General features: G+C 40.6%; 1 pseudogene; it reads left to right on the top strand.

Annotated features, from left to right (window-relative positions):
* Positions 1 to 3,023: 3,023 nt before the first annotated feature.
* Positions 3,024 to 22,703, top strand: part of LOC127430069 (beta-glucuronidase-like) — a 48,121-nt pseudogene continuing 28,441 nt past the window's right edge.

Raw genomic sequence — 22,703 nt, 5'->3', positions numbered from 1 at the left:
ATCGCCCCCTGTGACATCTCAGACAAGGGGAACTTCCAACCCTCCGACTCCGCTTAGGCCCTCCGAGCCCTGGACTCCACCTTGGCCCTCCTATCCCTCGACGTCCCCTCGGCTCCACCGTGGTCCTCCAGCTTATCGCCTTATCTGGGGTTCCTCGTCCCTCTAGCTCTGCCTTGGCTCTCCGATCCTCCGGCTCCACCTTGGTCCTCAGTCCCACCAGCTCCACCCTGGTCCTTCGAGCCTTCAGCTACTCTCACGGCTCTGCCTGCATTCATCGAGTCTCCCTCTGCTCCGCCCCCTATGTCTCCACCTCCTGCGACCAAATCACCTCCCAGGCCTCCTGACCCTATCCCTGCCCTGTGACCACCTCCCAGGCCTCCTGACCCTGCCCTGTGGTCACCTCCCTGGCCTTCTGATCATCCGCAGACTGCTCTCTGGCCACCTGATCATCCGCCTTTTCCTCCTTGGCCTCAATATCGACCCCTGGACCCTTCCTAGTCATCTGCTTCATCCTGCCCTCCTCATCCCTTTAGGGTGGGGGGGGAGGGTTATGTCACAGTCACCTTTATGTTCATAAGGACTCTTATTTTGATATGGTTATTGTCTTCTGTTATTAGTTTGCCCCAAACTACATTTCCCATGTTGCACTGCCCTTATCACAGCCATCTGTTCCCCATCTTCCTCACCTGTTCCCTATTCCCTCATCAAGCATCAGTTTGTATTTATACCCTCTAGTTTCTCACACTCATTGTCAGTTCTTACATTACCTTGTATGTTCCTTAGATCATTGTCAATGTGTTTATGATATAGTTTGGTTCTTTGTATAACTCCACGTTGTTTTGTATAACCTTCATTAAAAGCCTGCTTGTAGATCCATCATCTCCCATCTCTGCTACAGACTGTTACATACTGTAGTAAAACCATGGTAAATTTTGTAGTTACTATGTTTTTACTACAAATACCACAGTTGAACTATAGTTACTGTAGTAAAAATAATTTCTCCCAATTCTACAGGTTCCTCCCAGGCCTCACAATAATCAATGATCCCAGCATGTCGATCTACCTCTGAACTCTGCCTCCTCCAACTGCGTCTCTCTCTTTTCACAAATCACTGTTCACCTGTCAGCTCAACAGCAGGAAGAGGAAGTAGGAAGTTGGATTGTGGTGGCCGCTGCTCTAGTTGATCTCTCACCTGCCATGAGTACAGAGAAAAGCTGTTCACAGGTCAAAAATACAGAGTGACTGGTTACCTTACTCTGAAATACCAAGCTGTTTACCAAATTTAGTGTATTTGATGTTCCACCCTGTAATGTGCACTGTTGATGTTTGGCTGTTAGATGGTGAGAGTTCGATGAGTACAGATGATATTAACAGCTCTGTCATATTTGTTCAGCTCAACACGTAACTTTGGGAACTCTGGGATTAAACGGAAAGACTCCTCATGCCGACTTTAAGATTGAGACGAAAGCCAGAAATAGAGTTCTGTCTGTTCTGATAAGAGAATGATCTGAAAAATGTATTTCACTTATTTTTATTTTATTTTACTTTTTTATTTTTTTTCCCCTTTTTCTCCCACTTTGGAATGCCCAATTCCCAATGTGTTTTTTTTTTTAAGTCCTCGTGGTCGCGTAGTGATTCGCCTCAGTCCGGGTGGCGGGGGACGAATCCCAGTTGCCTCCACGTCTGAGACCATTGGGTGCATCTTATCATGTGTCTTGTTGAGCACATTGCCACGGAGACATAGCGCATGTGGAGGCTTCACGCCACCCACCGCAGCAACCACACTCAATTCACCACTCGCCCCACCGAGAATGAACCACATTATAGCAACCACGAGGAGGTTACCCCATATGACTCTACCCTCCCTAGCAACCGGGTCAATTTGGTTGCTTAGGAGATCTGGCTGGAGTCACTCAGCACGCCCTGGGATTCGAATTAGTGAACTAGCGAGCTCCAGGGGTGGTAGCCACTGAGCTACCCAGGCCCCCCATATTTTGCTTATTTGATGATTCCTAGTGGATTCTTTTAGTGGAATTTTATTCCATTAGGATCCTTTAAGACTGGTCCAAATTATGATAGAAAACACCATAAAAATGACTCATGTACTATAAACCTTATGAAACTTCTGAAGTCATACAGGAGCTTTTGTGTGAGCAACAGACCAAAATATAAGAACTAAAATGTTAATTCATTACTGTGGAGTGGGACGTGGTCATGTGTCTGTCACTGGGGAAAGATGAAGCAATAAGGACCATCACCTGGTGATTAATGATGCATAACACCTGTTTCTCGTTACAGTGATGACGGAGATGGGCTTGAAAATGCCACCGAGAAAGCCAGTGAGGCAGAGAGAGTTGCGTGAAGCTGAAAAGCCACATCTGTATCTGAAAGCCTGTTTAGTGTTGCGTGAAGCTGAAAAACCTGCTCTTTATTCATGAAGCTGAAAAGCCTGCTCTTTGTTTATGAAGCTGAAAAGCCTATACTTTGTCTGTGAAGCTGAATGCTTGAGTAAAAGCTGATTTACCTGGACTGCCAACCCGCTTCCCGCTTCCTTCCTGTTGGAACCTTTACACTGGTGCTGAAACCCAGGACATCGAAGGAAGAAGACTGGTCACCATGGACACCTCACCGCTGGGCGAAGTCATCCGTGCCCTGGCTAGCATCCAGGAAATCCATAACCAAGCCCTGCTCGCCCAGGAGCATCATTTCCAGGAGCTCCTCCAGGCCCAGTCCGAGGATCAGCAGGCTCTACGGAGCTGGTTAGCTCCAGGCGGATCCTCCGCCGTGACCACGGAGGCAGCGATAAAGCCGCACCTCCTCCTGACGAAGATGGGCTCTCAGGACGACCCAGAGGCATTCCTGGGCCTCTTTGAGCACTCAGCCATCGCTTCCGGCTGGCCTCAATCCCAGTAGACCCTCCACTTGCTACCGCTGCTTTCCGGGTAGGCCCAACCCGCGGCGCAACAACTGCCAGCTGCGGACCGCCTGGACTATGTGAAACTGTGGAGGACATAATAGAGCTGATGTTGCTGGAGCAGCTGACCATTCATCTGCCCAAGAAGACTGCGGAATGGGTCCAGTGCCATCGCCCCATGTTGGTGGATGACGCCGTCCAGCTGGCTGAAGCCCACATGGTGGCCTACCCCGAAGCCGGCGAGCAGTCCAAGTTTCTTTCTCTCTCTCTCCCTCTCTATTCTACTTCCCCTTCTGCCCCTCCCTCTCCTCCCTCTCGACCTGTTCCCACCCCCCAGAAACAGGGGGCATATTTACCCAACCCAGCGCCCCGCTTCCGTGGGCTGCACTACGTGCCGACCCCCTCCCCTACCCCTCTCCATCGTCCTTCCCAGGGTGATGTCTCCGCTGCCAAGGGTGCAGCCAGGGAGCCTGGGCCGGTCTGTTGGAGTTGCGGGGAGCGGTCTAGGACCGGTGTTCAGTAAAGGAAGTGGGGACATTGATCTGGGTCCCTGACGTGCCACAGGCTGCCCCGATCGAGCTGGGACGTATCGCATACCGGTAGGGATTAAGGGGCATACATACCAAGCCCTGGTGGATTCGGGTTGCAATCAAACCTCGATCCACCACGGCTTGGTTCATGATGGGGCTTTGGGTACAAATAACAAGGTGTTGTTGAGGTGTGTGCACAGGGATGTTTACAAAAACCCGGTAGTGACCACTGTTATTCAATTTCGGGGTGTAAAACATAGAGTGGAGGCCGCGGTTAATTCCTGCCTCACCCACCCGCTGATTTTGGGAACAAATTGGACGAGGTTTAAAAGATTATTGAAAGCGTTGTGTGCGGATGGGTCCTGCAAACCAAAAACATGGTGTGTGATGTGTGATGCGATGGCTGGGGAGGTGGAGCCGGGGCCGTCCACGTCTGCTCAGCGTCAGAATGACGCAGGAGGGGAATCCTCCAGTGTTCCTGCCCTCAGGGAATTCCCGGAGGGGGACTTCCCTCTAGAGCAGTTGCGTGATGAAACCCTAAGGCATGCCTTTGACCAAGTGAGAGTAATCGATGGCCAGCAGCTCCAGCCGGATGTACCCATACTTTTCAATTATTAGGGACCAGTTGTATCGAGTGACGCAGGACACTCAAACCCATGAAAATACAACCCAGTTATTAGTCCCAAGGAGCCATCGGTAAACACTTTTCCATCCTATGGTGGGTCACTTAGGACCGGAGAGAACACTACACTGTTTAATGGCCCCCTTTTATTGGCCGGGCATTCGCGGGGATGTACACAGATAGTGTGCGGCATGCCATGAATGTCAGTTGATGAATCCACCGGCCACCACAAGAGCACCATTGCGCCCCTTACCGTTAGTCATGGCCCCCTTCGAAAGAATTGGAATGGACCTCGTCGGGCCATTAGAACAGTCAGCATATGGATACCATTTTGTATTAGTCCTGGTGGATTATGCAACACGATATGCAGAAGCAGTGCCTTTACGCAACATCTCAGCACGCGGGGTTGCAGAGGCACTCTTCAAAATTATCTCCTGGGTGGGGATTCCGAAAGAAATCCTCACCGACCAAGGTACAACATATATGTCACGAACACTACGCAAAATGTATGAATTGCTGGAGATTAAATTGATTCGCACCAGCGTTTATCACCCGCAAATTGATGAGCTGGTTGAACTATTTAATCGAACCTTTAAAAACATGATTCGTAAGTTCATACACGAGGATGCTAGAAATTGGGACAAATGGCTGGACCCCCTATTATTTGCAGTCAGGGAGGTCCTGCAAGTCTCCACGGGGTTTCCCCCCTTCGAGCTCCTGTATGGACGCCGGCCCCGTGGGGTGCTTGACGTCATATGGGAGGCGTGGGAAGAAGGACCTTCCCAGAGCAAAAATGAAATTCAGTACATCCTTGATCTTCGAGCAAAGCTACACACACTGGGTCAGTTGTCACAACAGAATTTGCTCCAAGCTCAAGAGACACAAAGCCGGCTGTATAATAGGGGTACCCAGCTATGGGAATTTGCACCAGGAGACAAAGTACTTGTATTACTCCCCACATCGAGCTCCAAATTACTCGCCAAGTGGCAAGGACCCTTTGAGGTTACACAGCGAGATGGGGATCTCGATTATGAAGTTATACAAACGGATAGAGGCGGGGCACATCAAATGTACCACCTCAACCTCCTTTAATTGTGGAGAGAGGCGGTCCCCGTGTCCATGGAGATGGTAGTTCCGGAGAGGGCGGAGCTCAGGCCAGAGGTGACGTTCAAAGCCGATCCAATCACCCCGGTGCCTTGTGGAGACCACCTCTCACCGTCCCAGCTCATGGAGGTGGCCAGGTTGCAAAAAAAGTTTGTGTACGTGTCCTCTCCTCTTCCCGGTCAGACTAACCTCATACCATATCGAGTCCCCACTGGGAGTGGTAGTGCGTAGTCGGCCATACCGCGTACGCGAACACAAGAAAAAGGTGATACGGGACGAATTAGAGGTAATGCTCGAGATGGGGGTAACAGAAGAATCGCACAGTGATTGGGCGAGCCCGGTTGTTCTTGTACCTAAGAGTGACGGATCAGTCCGGTTCTGTGTTGGTTACCGGAAAATCAACGCAGTGTCTAAATTTGATGCATACCCAATGCCCCGAATTGACGAACTGCTCGATCTGTTGGGTACAGCTCAATTTTATTCGACATTGGATTTAACTAAGGGATATTAGCAGATTCCCTTAACTCCATTATCCCGAGAAAAAACTGCCTTTTCCACACCGTTCGGATTACACCAATTTGTCACTCTTCCGTTCGGTTTGTTCAGGGCTCCCGCCACGTTCCAGCACCTCATAGATAAGATCCTCCGGACGCTGCGTATGACGATGCCTACTTAGATGATATCATTATATAGAGTAATGATTGGCAGAGGCATATGCAGCATCTGAGAGCCGCCCTGAGGTCGCTGAGGCGGGCGGGGCTCACAGCAAACCCGAAAAAGTGCGCAATTGAGTAGGTGGAAGTATGGTATCTGGGCTTCCACTTGGGTCATGGGCAGGTATGTCCCCAGATTTATAAGACTGCAACGATAGCGGCCTGCCCACGTTCCAAGTCCAAAAAAGGAGGTGAGGCAGTTTATGGGGCTGGCTGGCTATTACAGAAGGTTTGTTCCTAATTTTTCTGATGTCACCAGCCCCTTGGCTGATCTCACTAAAAAGGGGGCACCAGATCCAGTCCAGTGGACGGAGGCGTGCCAACAGGTTTTCACGAGAGTGAAATCTGCACTCTGTGGTGGGCCGCTTTTACATGCTCCTAACTTCTCTCTCCCATTTATTTTACAGACGGATGCATCAGAGAGGGGGTTTGGGGCCGTGCTCTCACAGGAGGTGGAGGGTTTGGAGTGCGCCTTGCTGTACATTAGTCGTAAACTCTCTTTTAGAGAGACTAAGTACAGCACCATCAAGAAAGAGTGTCTTGCCATCAAGTGGGCGGTCCTAACCCTCTACTACTACCTGCTGGGGCAGGCCTTCATCCTCCACTCGGATCACGCCCCGCTTCAGTGGCTCCACTGCATGAAAGATGCCAATGCGCGGATCACTCGTTAGTACTTGGCACTTCAGCCCTTAAAATTTAAGGTGGTCCACAGGCCGGGGCCACAGATGGTTGTGGCTGATTTCCTCTCCAGGAATGGGGGACAAGTTGGAAGGCCAGACGTCGCCCGGGCGGTGGGGGTATGTGGAGTGGGACATGGTCGCGTGTCTGTCACTGGGGAGAGAAGAAGCGGTAAGGACCATCACCTGGTGATTAATGATGCATAACACCTGTTTCTCATTACAGTGATGACAGAGATGGGCTTGAAAAGGCTGCCGAGAACGCCAATGAGGCAGAGAGAGTTGCATGAAGCTGAAAAGCCACATCTGTATCTGAAAACCTGTTTAGTGCTGCATGAAGCTGAAAAGCCTGCTCTTTGTTTATGAAGCTGAAAAGCCTGCTCTTTGTTTCTGAAGCTGAAAAGCCTATACTTTGTCTGTGAAGCTGAACGCTTGAATAAAAGCTGATTTACCTGGACTGCCAAACCGCATCCCGCTTCCCGCTTCCTTCCTGTTGGAAACTTTACAATTACACACACACACCAACATCAATGTAGTCAGTGTTCTAAACCATTTAGGCCAGTTCCCCTCTGACTCAACAACATGAATATAATGCCAATATTAGTCATTTGTGTGCAGTGCAAGTCATGGTTTTAAATTTGTAAATTAAGTAAGTGTTAAGTGCCAGTGATTAACAAAGATTTTGTAAGAACTGTAAGATTCATGACTAATATCTATGAAATTCATCCTGGATTAACTGCAGAAGTTCACATAGATGCATTGTCCTTTGTTAGTTGGCTGATGAAGGCTTTTGTTGGCAATTAATTGATAGTCTGTGTATTCCATTATAAGAGTGTAGTCCAACAGTAGACAAAGGTGATGCAGGCAGAGATCAATGAGGTGCATTGCAGTTCAACCAGCCGGTCATTTCAGTGAGGTTCGGTGGGGTCCACCCTAAGTCCAAGGTTCAGGCAGTGGCATATGAACTATGGCATTTGTAGTAAAACTATATCCACAAAATTTGCCATAGTTTGCCTTCAGTAACTATATTTTAATCATGATATTCCTAGTAAAACCATAGAATTATACAGGAAAACAGTTTTACTATAGTAACACCATGGGTAATTTGTGGTACAATTATGTTTTTTAAAACTACGGTTTCCACCCAAAAAATGAACCATGGTTTCACTCTAGTAAATCAGCAGCAGTGACCATCACCGGTTTTAAAAACCACACCACAAATTAACCACAGTGTTACTATAGTAAAACTAACCATGTTTTGTTTTTCAGAATGATTATGATTTTTATTACCATAGTTTTAGCTTTCCTGTAGTTTTACTACATTTTTACAACAAATATCAAGTTTGAAATATAGTTACTGTAGTAAATCCATGGTAAAATTTGTGATTAATGTGTTTTTTGCTACAAATACCACAGTTGTACTGTAGTTACTGAAGTAAAACCATGGTAATGTTTTGTAGATACTAAGTTTTTACTACAAATACCAAAGAAATATAATAACTGTAGTAAAACCATGGTAAATTTTGTGGTTACTATGTTTTTACTAAAAATACCACAGATGAAATAGTAAAACCATTGTAAATTTTGTGGTTACTATGGATTTACTAAAAATACAATAGATGTACTATAGTTACTATAGTAAAACCATGGTAAATGTTGTGGTTACTATGTTTTTACTAAAAATCCCACAGATGAAATAGTAAAACTATGGTAAATGTTGTAGTTACTATGTTTTTGCTACAAATACCACAGTTGAACTATAGTTACTGTAGTAAAAATAAAAATAATTTCTCCCAATTCTACAAGTTACTCCCGGGCCTCACGATAAGCAATGATCCCAACATGTCGATCTACCTCTGAACTCTGCCTCCTCCACCTGCGTCTCTCTCTTTTCAAAAATCACTGTTCACCTGTCAGCTCAACAGCAGGAAGAGGAAGTAGGAAGTTGGATTGTGGTGGCCGCTGCTCTAGTTGTTCCCTCGCCTGCCGTGAGCACAGAGAAAAGCTGTTCACAGGTCAAAAATACAGAGTGACTGGTTACCTTACTCTGAAATACCAAGCTGTTTACCAAATTTAGTGTACTGGACGTTCCACCCTGTAATGTGCACTGTTGACGTTTGGCTGTTAGATGGTAAGAGTTCGATGAGTACAGATGATATTAACAGCTCTGTCATATTTGTTCAGCTCAGCACGTAACTTTGGGAACTCTGGGATTAAACGGAAAGACTCCTCATGCCGACTTTGAGATTGAGACGAAAGCCATCGGAAATAGAGTTCTGTCTGTTCTGAGAGAATGATCTGAAAAATGTATTTCACTTATTTGATGATTCCTAGTGGATTCTTTTAGTGGAATTTTATTCCATTAGGATCCTTTAGGACTAATCCAAATTATGATAGAAAACACCGTAAAAATGACTCGTGCACTATAAACCTTATGAAACTTCTGAAGTCATACGGGAGCTTTTGCATGAGCAACAGACCAAAATTTACTAAATGTTAATTCTTTACACACACACCAGCATCAATGTAGTCAGTGTTCTAAGGCATTTTCCCTAGATATTTATTTTCCATAATGCTATGCGATAAACAATATCATCCCACATACAGTAAGACATACTGGTACGCTATTATAGTTTATCACACATCTCATATAATGCGTCTAAATCACACATATACAAGTATACAACATTACTACTTCTTTACTATGATTTTAAGCTAAATATATTCTATTTACTCTCATGAACTGTTGAATGTTGATGTGTGAGTTTGCTGTAAGCTGGTTTTGCATCAGATGGCTGCAGAATAAAAATTGGACAATTTTCTCCTTTAATGCCTTAATTAGAATTATGTATGCATGAACTTTTGCTCTGGCCACACCCCTTTAGACAGTAGTACCTTTGATTTAGTTTATTTGTTATGTTTGTTATGTCTGTCATGGCTGTTTTGTACATGAATGTGTGTGTGGGTGTGTGTGTGTGTGTGTGTGTGTGTGTGTGTGTGTGCAGTCCCAGTGAGAGACAAAAAAGTGTGTGAGAGAGTTTGGGAAAGAGGCTAAAAGTAAGTTACGTGTTTATAAGTAAAAATCTCATTCATAGATGTACAAAAAAATCTACATAATATCACGCGTAAAGCCACAATTAATGCCCGGGTCAAAATTGACCCGTGAACACAAAAGAGGTAAAACATTTTTTTAAATGGTTATTTCTCTTAAACAATATTGTTTTAAAATCTGAAAAAAAATAAAATAAAATAAAAAAATAAAATAATTATTACATGTATTTTAATAGTTTTGACAAAGTCCCAAGGTTTGGTTCCCATACTAAAAACTATGTGGTATTTAATAATTATTATATACCTCTCCTGGGTCAAAAATGACCCCAACGCAATAGGAGGGTTAGGCTCAGTCGACAGCATTTATGGCATAATGTTGATTATCACAAAAAATTATTTCGACTCATTATAAAAAAAAGCAAAAATCGAGGTTCAAAAAAGTTTAATTAATTAATTTTAATGTCATCATGCACAAAACCTAACATTAAACTTAACATGCTCACATTTGCTTAGATTTTATATAATGACCTAGAAATAATGCAAAAACCGAAATATTTCTTTTTATAATTTAAGTCACAACTTTTCTTTGTTTTACATTTTTTAAAAACACTTGAACTCACATCTCAGATTTTTGGACCCCACTGTGTGAGATTTCTACAAAGATATGAAAACACTTCACAAGAACTTCAGACAAACCAGGGAAAGCACATGCTGAGCTTTGACGTAGGTCGCTTAACACACACACACACACACACACACACACAGCAGATATTTTTATCTTCCACCTCCAGTTGTGAGGGAACTCCGTCCCTGAAGCACAACATGGAGGATGTACACAAATACATAATTTACCACCTACACATGCATTAATATTCTATTCCTCACAAGAACTGCCTCACAAACAAAACCATTATTACTATTGCTGATACTGTTAGTGATTTAGTCAAACCTCCAACACTAAGTATTATATGTTCATTGTGCAGGATGATAAAACAGGTGAAAAAAAAATCCCATTGACTTACACTGAAGTATGGAGGACTCATTGTGCCATATTAATATATATATATATATATATATATATATATATATATATATATATATATATATTGGGTGTAACAGTACATGTATTCGGTACTGACGTCACGGTTCGGTGCATGCAGTCAGATGAAGAATACATCTGAGTCAGTCACAGGTGATCCACACTCCAATCCAGAAGGGGGCGTGTGCGGTAATGCACCGCTGTTTGCTAACCACCACAACAGGAAAAAGAGCAGAAGAAGAAGAGACCATTTATGCACCAACCCAAAACAAAAATGCCTTCTCCTAATGCACAAGTTTTATTTTTCATTATTCTATTTATTTTGTACTTTTATAACACAAGAGGTGCTTTTCAGTTTTGTAGCTGATTGTGACCAAATGCCTTTTGTATGACCTATGCAAGAGTGCATTCTGTTTACTGCTTAGTGCTTAATACGCTAAAGGAGGCTGTACCAACTACCTCAGGGGGTACTAAATGCCGCTAGGTGGAACAAACTGTAATTTGCACTACTGTCTGTTCAAAATAAATGAAAAGAAACCTAGCGTTTGGGATTCCCTGTTGTACCGAACTCGTATTGAACTGTGACCCCAAAACCGAGGTACGTACCGAACCATGACTTCTGTGTACTGTTACACCCCTAATATATATGTATATATATATATATGGTACATTACAATGTTTAAAAGCTTGCCCATGTCTCTCCCACACCTGGCTCACCACTTGCGGGTGAAGTCTCCATTCTCCATACCAAAATCCACTTCCATGTTTATTATGCCTTGGACATGCGTTGCACATAATGAATAAGCATGCATTCTTCCAAACAATCAGTTTCTGTGGCTGGATGTGCAGTCAAGTCGAGCATGTACCTCCTGGAAATGTATATATGCTCATTTTAGCCACAGGAAGTTGGAAAAAACATTAGTGATGTTTTAGGAAGTGAAAAAAATGGATACTGCATTAATTAACTATTAATCACAGAAATGAATGCGTTAAATTTCCCAGCCCGAATATATACTGTATACTGTATATATGTCGTTATATCTATCATTAAATAAAATAAATAATGTGTCAATATATACATCAAAGATTATTTTTAATTATTTAGTTTTTATTTTATTGACACATATACAGTATTTTTTCAACTTTAAATGATGTATTTATAGACACTTTTAATTATTTATTTATTTATTTACACTTTTCACTTTCCAAAATGCAAATGAGGAGCGGGATTAAGTTAGATAGCACTGCTCTGATTGGACAACTTTGCTCCAAACTGAAAATATCCTGATTGAACAACCAGTGTGTGCAATATTAATAAATAAATCTTTCATTAAACGCATCAATATACTGTATGTGTGAATATACCTTTCAATAAATTCCCAATGCGCTCTAAGTCCTCCTGGTGGCGTAGTGACTCGCTTCAATCCAGGTGGCGGAGGACGAATCTCAGCTGCCTCCATGTCTGAGACGTCAATCCGCAAATCTTATCACATGGCTTGTTGAGCGCGTTACCGTGGAGACCTAGCGCATGTGGAGGCTTCACGCTATTCTCCACGGCATCCACGATCAACTCACCACGTGCCCCACCGAAAGCAGAGCACATTTTAGTGACCACGAGGAGGTTACCCCATGTGACTCTACCCTCTCTAGCAACCGGGCCAATTTGGTTGCTTAGGAGACCTGGCTGTGAAAAGTGACTCTTAAGCCGTGTGTCCACCAAAGCATTTTTTGCCAGCTGACAATGCCAGGCGCTCTTCTGAAAATGCCCAGCTGTAAGCGCTTGAGAGCGCTTTGGAGGCGCAGCATTTTTTCAGTTAAGATGCTTTGGTTGCTATGATACAGAATATCCGCAGAAGTAATGTGTTGCAAGTACCTAATTTTGCAGATAGTTTGTGTTATCAACAAGTATTGAATGTAAAATTGTCAGCACAAGGAAGAGTACTTGCTCTGGATGAAGGGAAGGCTGAAGCATTATTTTTTCATATTAATATTGTGGTTGTCCGGGAATGTCATCTGATACAGACATGAATACTCAGAGACCAGCAAACTTCTCCTCCATTGTTGTTCAGTCGTTGTACAAGTAGGATGTGACGGTTGGTCGGTGTGGTATTTGTCCCGCCCCTCCTCCACTGTGATTGGACGGCTGGGTAAAAAGTGACAGTGACGAGCGCTGCGTTTTACCCAAAGTTTAAACATTTTCAAATCTCGCCGACCAGAAAACACAGCAAGCACGTGGCGCTCAGCGCCTCATCACGCTGCTGGCTTTTTTAAATACACGGCGCTCCAATTGCAGACAATTGAAAAAATACGCTGGCCTCAGGAAAAAAACACTTTGGTGGACACACGGCCTTATGTTGGAATAAATGGCATCTTATTTTAATAAAGTAAATGTGACAGTAATGATTATGTTGTTACTGATATTTTAAAATGAGCATTTGCTGAATATAAGCAACTTGTGCTTGGTTAAAATTTTGTATATTATTTTATTGAAAATGCATGTTGAAATCCAGGTATCAGATATGATTCAACAGGCTTTTGAGGAATATCTCTCAATCACCATTACATTACATTCATGCCAACCACAAAACAAATCACAGAGCTTTGAAAATTCTGACATATACATGTTATAAAATATATTTAAAGTGTGAACTAATATTTCTGTGTATTTTCATATATGCAGCCTGCTCTGTCATAATAAAGATCTCATTATTTTATTTTTGTAACTTTATCTCAACAGATCATGACAAACAGTGAAAAAACATATCTGATGAATCTCTGAGGAAGAAAAGAAGTCGTTCTCGTCTCTCAGCACTCAAAAGATAACATCGAGGGAACGTGTAAATCCTGCAGACGTGTCTAATATGGCAGTCAAGAGTGTCAAATAATGTTGATGAGGTTTTTAAGGAACTTGATAGGCTACTTGTCTGCAGTTTTGTACCTTCATTCTTTGGAGAGTATTTGTTTATAAATGAACATTTCCTCACTTAAGTTAGCAACATAAACATTGTTAAATGTATTGGGTGATGAATGTATAAGGCCACACACTCTCACTCTCTCTCTCTTAATTAGCATACCTCTCTTTTAATCATACTGGCTCATTCATTATTCATGGACGCAGTAAAATGAATTATTCAACAGTCACATTTCCGCACAGAGGAAGAGTCTCTTCTATCAGCTTAAATGTGAAGCGCTTCATCTATCCTCCAAACGCCACAACAGCATCATTCCGGGTTTTATCCCCTTAATCATTTATCATTTGTTCTCTCGCATTTCTTTTTCTCTTCCTAATGGGAGATTAAGTATTGCAAAAAGGCACAATTTTGTCAGGTTTACCAACAAAAACATACCAAGACATAAACCATGATGATAAATTATTTTTTACTCATGTACCCTGGCAATGCCATGTTTTTTGGACAGGAAGCATGGCAATAATTATTATAATTTATTTTATATATATATATATATACACATTTATTTTTGGGGGGGATGTGTACCACAGAAAAACAATGTTTTTGGACATGTCCTATGATAATGGCATTTTTTTGGACAGGAAGCATGGTAATATATACACATAAACATAAATTGTTTTTTTATATAAATAAATTATATATATATATATATATATATATATATATATATATATATATATATATTTTTTTTTTGTTTTTGTTTTTTTTTTTTTTTTGTGCACCATAGTCAAACCATGTTTTTGGACATGTAGCATGCTAATTCTAGATTTTTGGACATAATAACATGTTTTTTTGGACAGGTAGCATAGTACTGTATTAAAACATGGTATTCTTGGATGAACTTTAGAGTACCACATAAAAACAATATGGTATAAAAAATATGGGTAATCATTCAGTACCATGGCATACATCAAAGTACTATGGTATTACCATATGATACCTATAATCACTATACCATGTTACCACCACAGAGCTATTTTTTGTAAGGGCATTAAACATAACTGAAAAGAAAAAGAGAGAACAGTCAGCACACCACAGCTCCAAAATGAGAAAAATGTCCTAAGGTGATGTTTCGAGCCCACGGATCTTCATCAGACATTAAACATTATTGTAAATCTTAACAAATTGTACACAATCTTAATCAATCCCAAATCGTATTGAATGGTGTTACAAAACACTCTATTTTACATTGGGCATCCTCTGCTCTGATGCCAGTCATGTGTTCACTGCTCGTCACACAGGATCGCTGCTTCTGTTTCACTCAATTAGTTGTGCTTTCCATCAATAGAGAGGCATTTGCATAAGCCATCCACCCATCACACACACACACACACACACTGATGGGAAGCTAATGAGGTTGAAGTTGGTAGGGGGGACGTCCCTCTATAATCGAGAGAAACCAAACTGTTTTAAAGCACCACTGACAGTATACATGACATGCATCACTTGTAACATGAGTAACTGTTCAGGACTAAATGTGGGCGAGTCCAGCGACAAGTTGAGAAAAGTTTAACTTTATGCAAATGAGTAGCAACGTGATGCAGAAACAACCAATAGGTGTGAAGTTAATCCTGTGAGACACTGGATTTTTGTGAAAGCAAGATGGTAAACTCTATGAAGGGGTGGGCGCTATATCGCAAAACAGTTTACGTTTAAAATGCTAAAGTCTCTGTATAAATAAGTCAGGCATTTTAGGTATCATTTGAAAGCATAAAATCTTAACTTTTCAGAGATAACCATCACTTCTGCATTTATGTTATATAAAATAACAAAATAAGGCCTCAAATCATTCGCGTCGCAAATTAGCGCCCCCTAGAGGTAATGGGGTAGAAATATTTATATATAAATAAATGTCCTTCACATAGCACCTAAATGGGCAAGTCATATATCAAATGAAAGCTCTCATTCTCAGGAATGTGACTTTATAGTTTATTTTGTTGCACTAATACCACAGTTCGAAAGATTTTCAAAAGAATCATAAAGTGAAATATGATATTTGAAATGCAAATGTCTCATTTATGCTCCAATAACCGCTGCTGTAAGCCCCATATAGCTAAAAACTTTATATCTGCTTTTACCTTCGGGTGTTTTCTAAAAAATTAGCAATTTTTTACTTGTTTGCGAGCTTGCTTGTGTGAATAATCCAATGTTACATCTTAGATATCCAGAACAAAATAATCCATCCAGCAGTAAAAGCATGCTAAACAAAATATCGTAAATATATGTTATTGACTATTGATGATAAAATGTTACATATCAGCATGATTCAAATGGAAGGATCTCAGCTTTCTAATGACACCTAGATTGAGCTTCTAGTCCACTCAGAGGCCGAGATATTCAATGAAACAATGAGGGTGGTGCTTGAACTGAAAATTAGACTGAATGTCTATGGACGAGCACATCCGTGAGGGCTAAAATGTGTTAGAGCGCCACCTACATTTCAGATCTGTATATTGTGATGGAATGTGATAGAGAAAAAAATATTTTTTTCTAGAGCTGCCATCTATTGGAATAAAATGAGACTTTTTTATCATAAGTTTCTAAACACATACAATATTATTTATAAATAATTAAATTTTATTTGGGGGGTTCTTTGAAAAATGAGACCAATTTTTTTCAATTAGTCCACAGTATGTGTGAATGGTGAGCTTTTAAATTTGAGTGTGAAAAATTGCGGATGGCAGCCCAAAAATGGACCAGAGTTTAAGGGGTTAATGTTACAGTGAGAGATTTCATTGTTATGGTTTATATCTGCCCACATACAAGTATATAACAAAACAAAATGAACTGTCATCATTCTGAGACAGTTTGATTCATGCATTTATAGATTGTTCCTATGATGCATTGAACACTTTCCCCTCCTGAATGTTTATTTAGCAGCGAGAAAAATGGTTCCTTGTCAAAACAGAATATTTTTAGCTGCAATACATTCCATTTGTAACCAGATATCCAAAAGTTATGGTCGGTCCACCAGTAATGTTAACTTTGAACCCTACAGCAACCTTGCAACGCTCAGTGATAAATGCACCTTATACAGTGTGACCTTGACGTGTGACGCATGCAAACTCTACATCATTAGAGAAATATTAAATACTCCAGCTTTGATATTTCACCACAGTTTTGTGATATGAGAAATTTTTATTCCAAAAGTGTGCATTTTGATGGACACCACATGATACGGACTTCCGCATACTATACCGTATTACCTAATTATCCTTATATCTTCCATATAAAGCAGAAAAATAACATTTGACTGATGGAACATATAAATAAATGATTACGGAGATATGCGGTTTGTCAATTTCCAAGCAGTTTTGTATTGTTATATGTCTATTATAGAAAAGCATTATAGAAAAGACAGAGCTGTCTGTCACTACAACTGTTATTTGCTCCACGTTGCATACAGTATATCTATAAATAACTCGCTTTCTGCCTCATCCTAAAAATGGAATCCACTATAAATACAAAAAAAACTGTTATCGATGGTACTAGATGATTATTGAAATGTGTAATTTATAATGTTTACATTCTGCATTCATAGCACTAATGCAAAGCTTAATGCTATACATGGCCATAATATGTACTGTTACCCTCTGTTATTGCATTTTATGATTCATTTTAGTTGAAAGAATCCACGTAAGATCATGAAAAAGGACTTCCGTCTCTCTCGCTCGCTCACAGTCATACACGCATCTTTTCTACTCTAATAGAGCTCAATCAAGCTGTGTTTGTACGCAAGAACGTGTTCTCATCTTGTGTCGTCTGCTGTCGGTAAGTGTGGTTTGTTCGTTGTCTGTATAAGCTGCGCGTTGCCTATACAGCGAGTTTCGCTTACTGCCCCCTGGAGAAAACAGGTGGTACTGCATGCTTGAATCGCGTAATTTTTATATACAGTTAATCGCACAGAATTAATATGTTAAATCGACAACCCTACTTATTTTATTAATTTGTCACATTTGACATTTGACTCTACAGAATTTATGATAGAACAAAACATGAAAGTCTCTACCAAGTAAAGTTAATCACCAATCTTATTTTACTCATAAGTAGAAAAACGCTATTCTTAAAAAACACAGAAAATGCCAGTTCTTGGTTTTAGGATTTCAAACTGAACAGCTGTGTGGGAACTTTTTTGTGTCGCCTCTATTTTTGACCAAATCTCTTGCGTATAGCCTGTTCCTTCCATCAGCCGGGACACACACATACTGTGGTGGCTCCATATGGGGGCTGCATTTGTCACCCCCTCATTCCAGTCTCATCATGTGGCGTCCCATCTGCTCTGATGGGGCTCAAATGAGCCTTGAAATCCAAACAGAGAGAGAGATAAATCTCTGCAGCCCATCTCAGGTGCCTCAAATACAGTAATCATGCTGTGTGTGAGTGAAATAGAGGAACTGCTGGTCCAAGTCATCAATTTAAAAAAAAAAAATTTTTTTTAATTAAATGTTAGTTATATAATGAAATAAATTAATATGGTGGCACAATTATATTTTTGTCAACAAAACTAATTTCAAACATTTAAGCACACGACTTCAGATCAAAAGATTTTTAAGATCATGAGAAACATTTCAGTCAAGTGTTTCAAAACTTTTGACTTGTAAGCTGAGAGCTGTTTTATTCTGCATAAGGGTGCTTCTCTTCATGGTGTCTAGATCACATGACCTCACTTTATCTCAGTAACCCCCATGTTATCAGACCATTTTAATTGAGTAATACATTTGTGGGTGAATAGAGTACTTTTACTAGAACAACACAGCAACAAAAGTAAACCCTATAAGCAATTTAATCACACTAAAATTATGTAGAACAGAGACTTCATCATGCTAAAATCATGTTAACATATATATATATATATATATATATATATATATATATATATATATATATATATATATATATACTTCTGAAACATCAAGTATTTCAATGTTTATGCACTGGCTCCATTCACTTCCATTGTATGGGCCTTATATATATATATATATATATATATATACAGGTGCATCTCAATAAATTAGAATGTTGTGGAAAAGTTCATTTATTTCAGTAATTCAACTCAAATTGTGAAACTCGTGTATTAAATAAATTCAATGCACACAGACTGAAGTAGTTTAAGTCTTTGGTTCTTTTAATTGTGATGATTTTGGCTCACATTTAACAAAAACCCACCAATTCACTATCTCAAAAAATTAGAATATGGTGACATGCCAATCAGCTAATCAACTCAAAACACCTGCAAAGGTTTCCTGAGCCTTCAAAATGGTCTCTCAGTTTGGTTCACTAGGCTACACAATCATGGGGAAGACTGCTGATCTGACAGTTGTCCAGAAGACAATCATTGACACCCTTCACAAGGAGGGTAAGCCACAAACATTCATTGCCAAAGAAGCTGGCTGTTCACAGAGTGCTGTATCCAAGCATGTAAACAGAAAGTTGAGTGGAAGGAAAAAGTGTGGAAGAAAAAGATGCACAACCAACCGAGAAAACCGCAGCCTTATGAGGATTGTCAAGCAAAATCGATTCAAGAATTTGGGTGAACTTCACAAGGAATGGACTAAGGCTGGGGTCAAGGCATCAAGAGCCACCACACACAGACGTGTCAAGGAATTTGGCTACAGTTGTCATATTCCTCTTGTTATGCCACTCCTGGTGTCTTACCTGGGCTAAGGAGAAGAAGAACTGGACTGTTGCCCAGTGGTCCAAAGTCCTCTTTTCAGATGAGAGCAAGTTTTGTATTTCATTTGGAAACCAAGGTCCTAGAGTCTGGAGGAAGGGTGGAGAAGCTCATAGCCCAAGTTGCTTAAAGTCCAGTGTTAAGTTACCACAGTCTGTGATGATTTGGGGTGCAATGTCATCTGCTGGTGTTGGTCCATTGTGTTTTTTGAAAACCAAAGTCACTGCACCTGTTTACCAAGAAATTTTGGAGCACTTCATGCTTCCTTCTGCTGACCAGCTTTTTAAAGATGCTGATTTCATTTTCCAGCAGGATTTGGCACCTGCCCACACTGCCAAAAGCACCAAAAGTTGGTTAAATGACCATGGTGTTGGTGTGCTTGACTGGCCAGCAAACTCACCAGACCTGAACCCCATAGAGAATCTATGGGGTATTGTCAAGAGGAAAATGAGAAACAAGAGACCAAAAAATGCAGATGAGCTGAAGGCCACTGTCAAAGAAACCTGGGCTTCCATACCACCTCAGCAGTGCCACAAACTGATCACCTCCATGCCATGCCGAATTGAGGCAGTAATTAAAGCAAAAGGAGCCCCTACCAAGTATTGAGTACATATACAGTAAATGAACCTACTTTCCAGAAGGCCAACAATTCACTAAAAATGTTTTTTTTATTGGTCTTATGATGTATTCTAATTTTTTGAGATAGTGAATTGGTGGGTTTTTGTTAAATGTGAGCCAAAATCATCACAATTAAAAGAACCAAAGTCTTCAGTCTGTGTGCATTGAATTTATTTAATACACGAGTTTCACAATTTGAGTTGAATTACTGAAATAAATGAAGTTTTCCACGACATTCTAATTTATTGAGATGCACCTGTATATATATATATATATATATGTATATATACGGTATATGGTAGACCAATATATCGGTTGTACCGATTAATCGGTGCCGATAGTTGCTTTTTGGAAATATCAGTTATCTGCAAAAATCTGTCGATAGTTTTTTCAGCATTTAGTTATTTCAAAATAAATGTCTCTGATGTGTTTTGGGCTTGTTTATACTTAAAAGTCCCGTGTTATGCACCAAATCTTAATTGTTTCTAGTTATTATTAGTATTTTGGTTGAACCAAAAACTGCATCTGGCTTTTTATTCATTTTGGACTCTTTGTCTTTACCCGCCATAATAAAGAAAGAATACAAACTTTTGTATTTACATTCTTTAAATCAGTTTGAAAAACTATCGGCTGAGAAATCGGTTATCATCCTTTCACACCACCTTAGTTATCGGTATCGGCAAAGTCCACCATTGGTCGATCTCTAATATATATAAATATATATAAGCAATATCACATGAGAAAGAGTGCAATATGGCCCTACATCAGCACTGCTGTGATTCGGCTGCAGGCAGAGTGCTGTAGGTAATCACAGCAGTGCTGATTTAGGGCCATATAGCACGATTGCGAGTGTGATATTGCTTATATACAACAGTTCAATGAACAACTACATTTTAAAAAATGAGGAAAAACTGAGTACGGTCATAAAAAACGCATCTGTGCATGGAACTACATTCTTACACCACGGATCAGAATCTGCCGTTGCTGGTTCAAACCAAATGATGCGTCCAAGTCATCGTTAGTGATTCAAAAATGTCACTTCAGAAATAGTATCACAGCTTGTGCTGTTTCTAACAAGTTATTGGATAAACAAGGATGGATGTGTGTTTGTGTGTGTGAGAGAGAGAGATGGAGCATGTGCGATCACCTGTTGCCACTCCCAAGCAGAGATGCTGTCAGCTTTCTGAAGATCAGCTTTCTCAGTGGAAAAATAGCCGTCCAAGCAGGGGTATTTCTCCTGGTGCGCAAGAGTCATTCACTATAGAAACCGCAATCTCCTCCGCCATTTTAAACAGTATGTCCTCTCCAATGTGGAAAGTCCGGTAAGAGGTAAGCGCCTTGAGTTGTGTAATTAATCAGTCTGTTGTGTCTCTCAGCTATGATGAGCCTTAATGCTGAAGTTGTTCGTTTAAAGCTGTTTAAAGCTCTTTCCTAGTTTTAGTAGTGTAGTAGTAATACAAGTGATCACGTAGTGCTGTTGAATATAAACACTGACTGACGCTGACTTCACGTCACCTAACTGGCTCATATTACACACAAAAATTATGCTGCTGCTGGCTAACATATGTAATGTCAAAAAATTACATGTAAAGAGACACATACAGTAGCTCTTAACACATCTGCACTGCTCTTACACTTTAGTTTAGAACGGCACGAACACAAGCGGAGTGATACACACAGTGAAACGTCCGAGTGCTGATGGTGTGAGACCATCAGTACTCATGGAACGTCTCTCGTCCAATCAGATTCGAGGACCAGAACTAACTGTTGTATATATATATATATATATATCCTTGAAACAAGATACATTTGAGATACAAAATTACATTTATGATATGAAGTCTTGTTTTTAGAGAAATCTAACTTTAGTGCTTTTTATGCCTAAACATTTCAGACCCTGAGTCTATTCCAATGAACATCACTTTTCTCTGGTGTTTTTGAAAGGTTTTTGTCATTTTGTCAAACTAAGAGTGCTAGTGTTACCTTTTGAAAAAAATATCTTCCTTTGAAATAAAGCATGGCGACATGTGACACAAAGCAACAACAACAACAACAAAATCTGCATAAGTCCTTTTTTACTATAAATTCACCTCCCTGCCCAGTATGTGGCGATATGCATGAAGAAAGCGAATCACCAAAAACAAAATAAGAAGAATGTGAAAGTGGAGATTTATAGTAAACAATTCTTAAACATTGATCTGTTTCTCATCCACACTTATCATATAGCTTCTGAAGACAAGGGCAGAGAATGGACTTGCATTCTTATGAAGACCAGTCTTGCAAAGCCACATGGGAAGGACGAACTTGGAAGTAAAGGAGGATGTAGAACACATCTATTGTGAGCGTTGAGATGTGCTGAGAACTACTGGCATTACCACACCAGTGACAGCATTATTATCATCACTCCAGTAAGGTTTTGAAGGACTAGTGGCACATTAAAAGAATAAAGTCTGTAAAATCTAGTTTCCTCCATGTGTTTATTACTATATTAAAATCATGCCCAACAAAACAACAAATGTTGATGGAGTATAACGAGCCATCAGACTTTCACAAGCTTACAGAAACTTTAGAGGTAAAACCACAGATATATCAGTGGGTAAAACATAACGATAAATGTCCTTCGTCTGCCACCGTAGTACCGGGTTCTTGCCTATAAGTCACCACTAGATGCTTCCTTGATATTCGGCTTTTATAAAAAAACAATCTGCTCACAAGTGATATTTCCCTTGATTTTTCTTTGTTTTCTTCAAACATCTCTTGTCTCATATTTCATCTCAATTATGCACCTCACTGAC

Source organism: Myxocyprinus asiaticus, chromosome 3, assembly GCF_019703515.2.
Source record: "Myxocyprinus asiaticus isolate MX2 ecotype Aquarium Trade chromosome 3, UBuf_Myxa_2, whole genome shotgun sequence".
Taxonomy (NCBI): Eukaryota; Metazoa; Chordata; class Actinopteri; order Cypriniformes; family Catostomidae; genus Myxocyprinus; species Myxocyprinus asiaticus.
The sequence above is the reverse complement of the archived record's forward strand: the minus strand, read 5'-3'. Positions and strand labels throughout refer to the sequence as shown.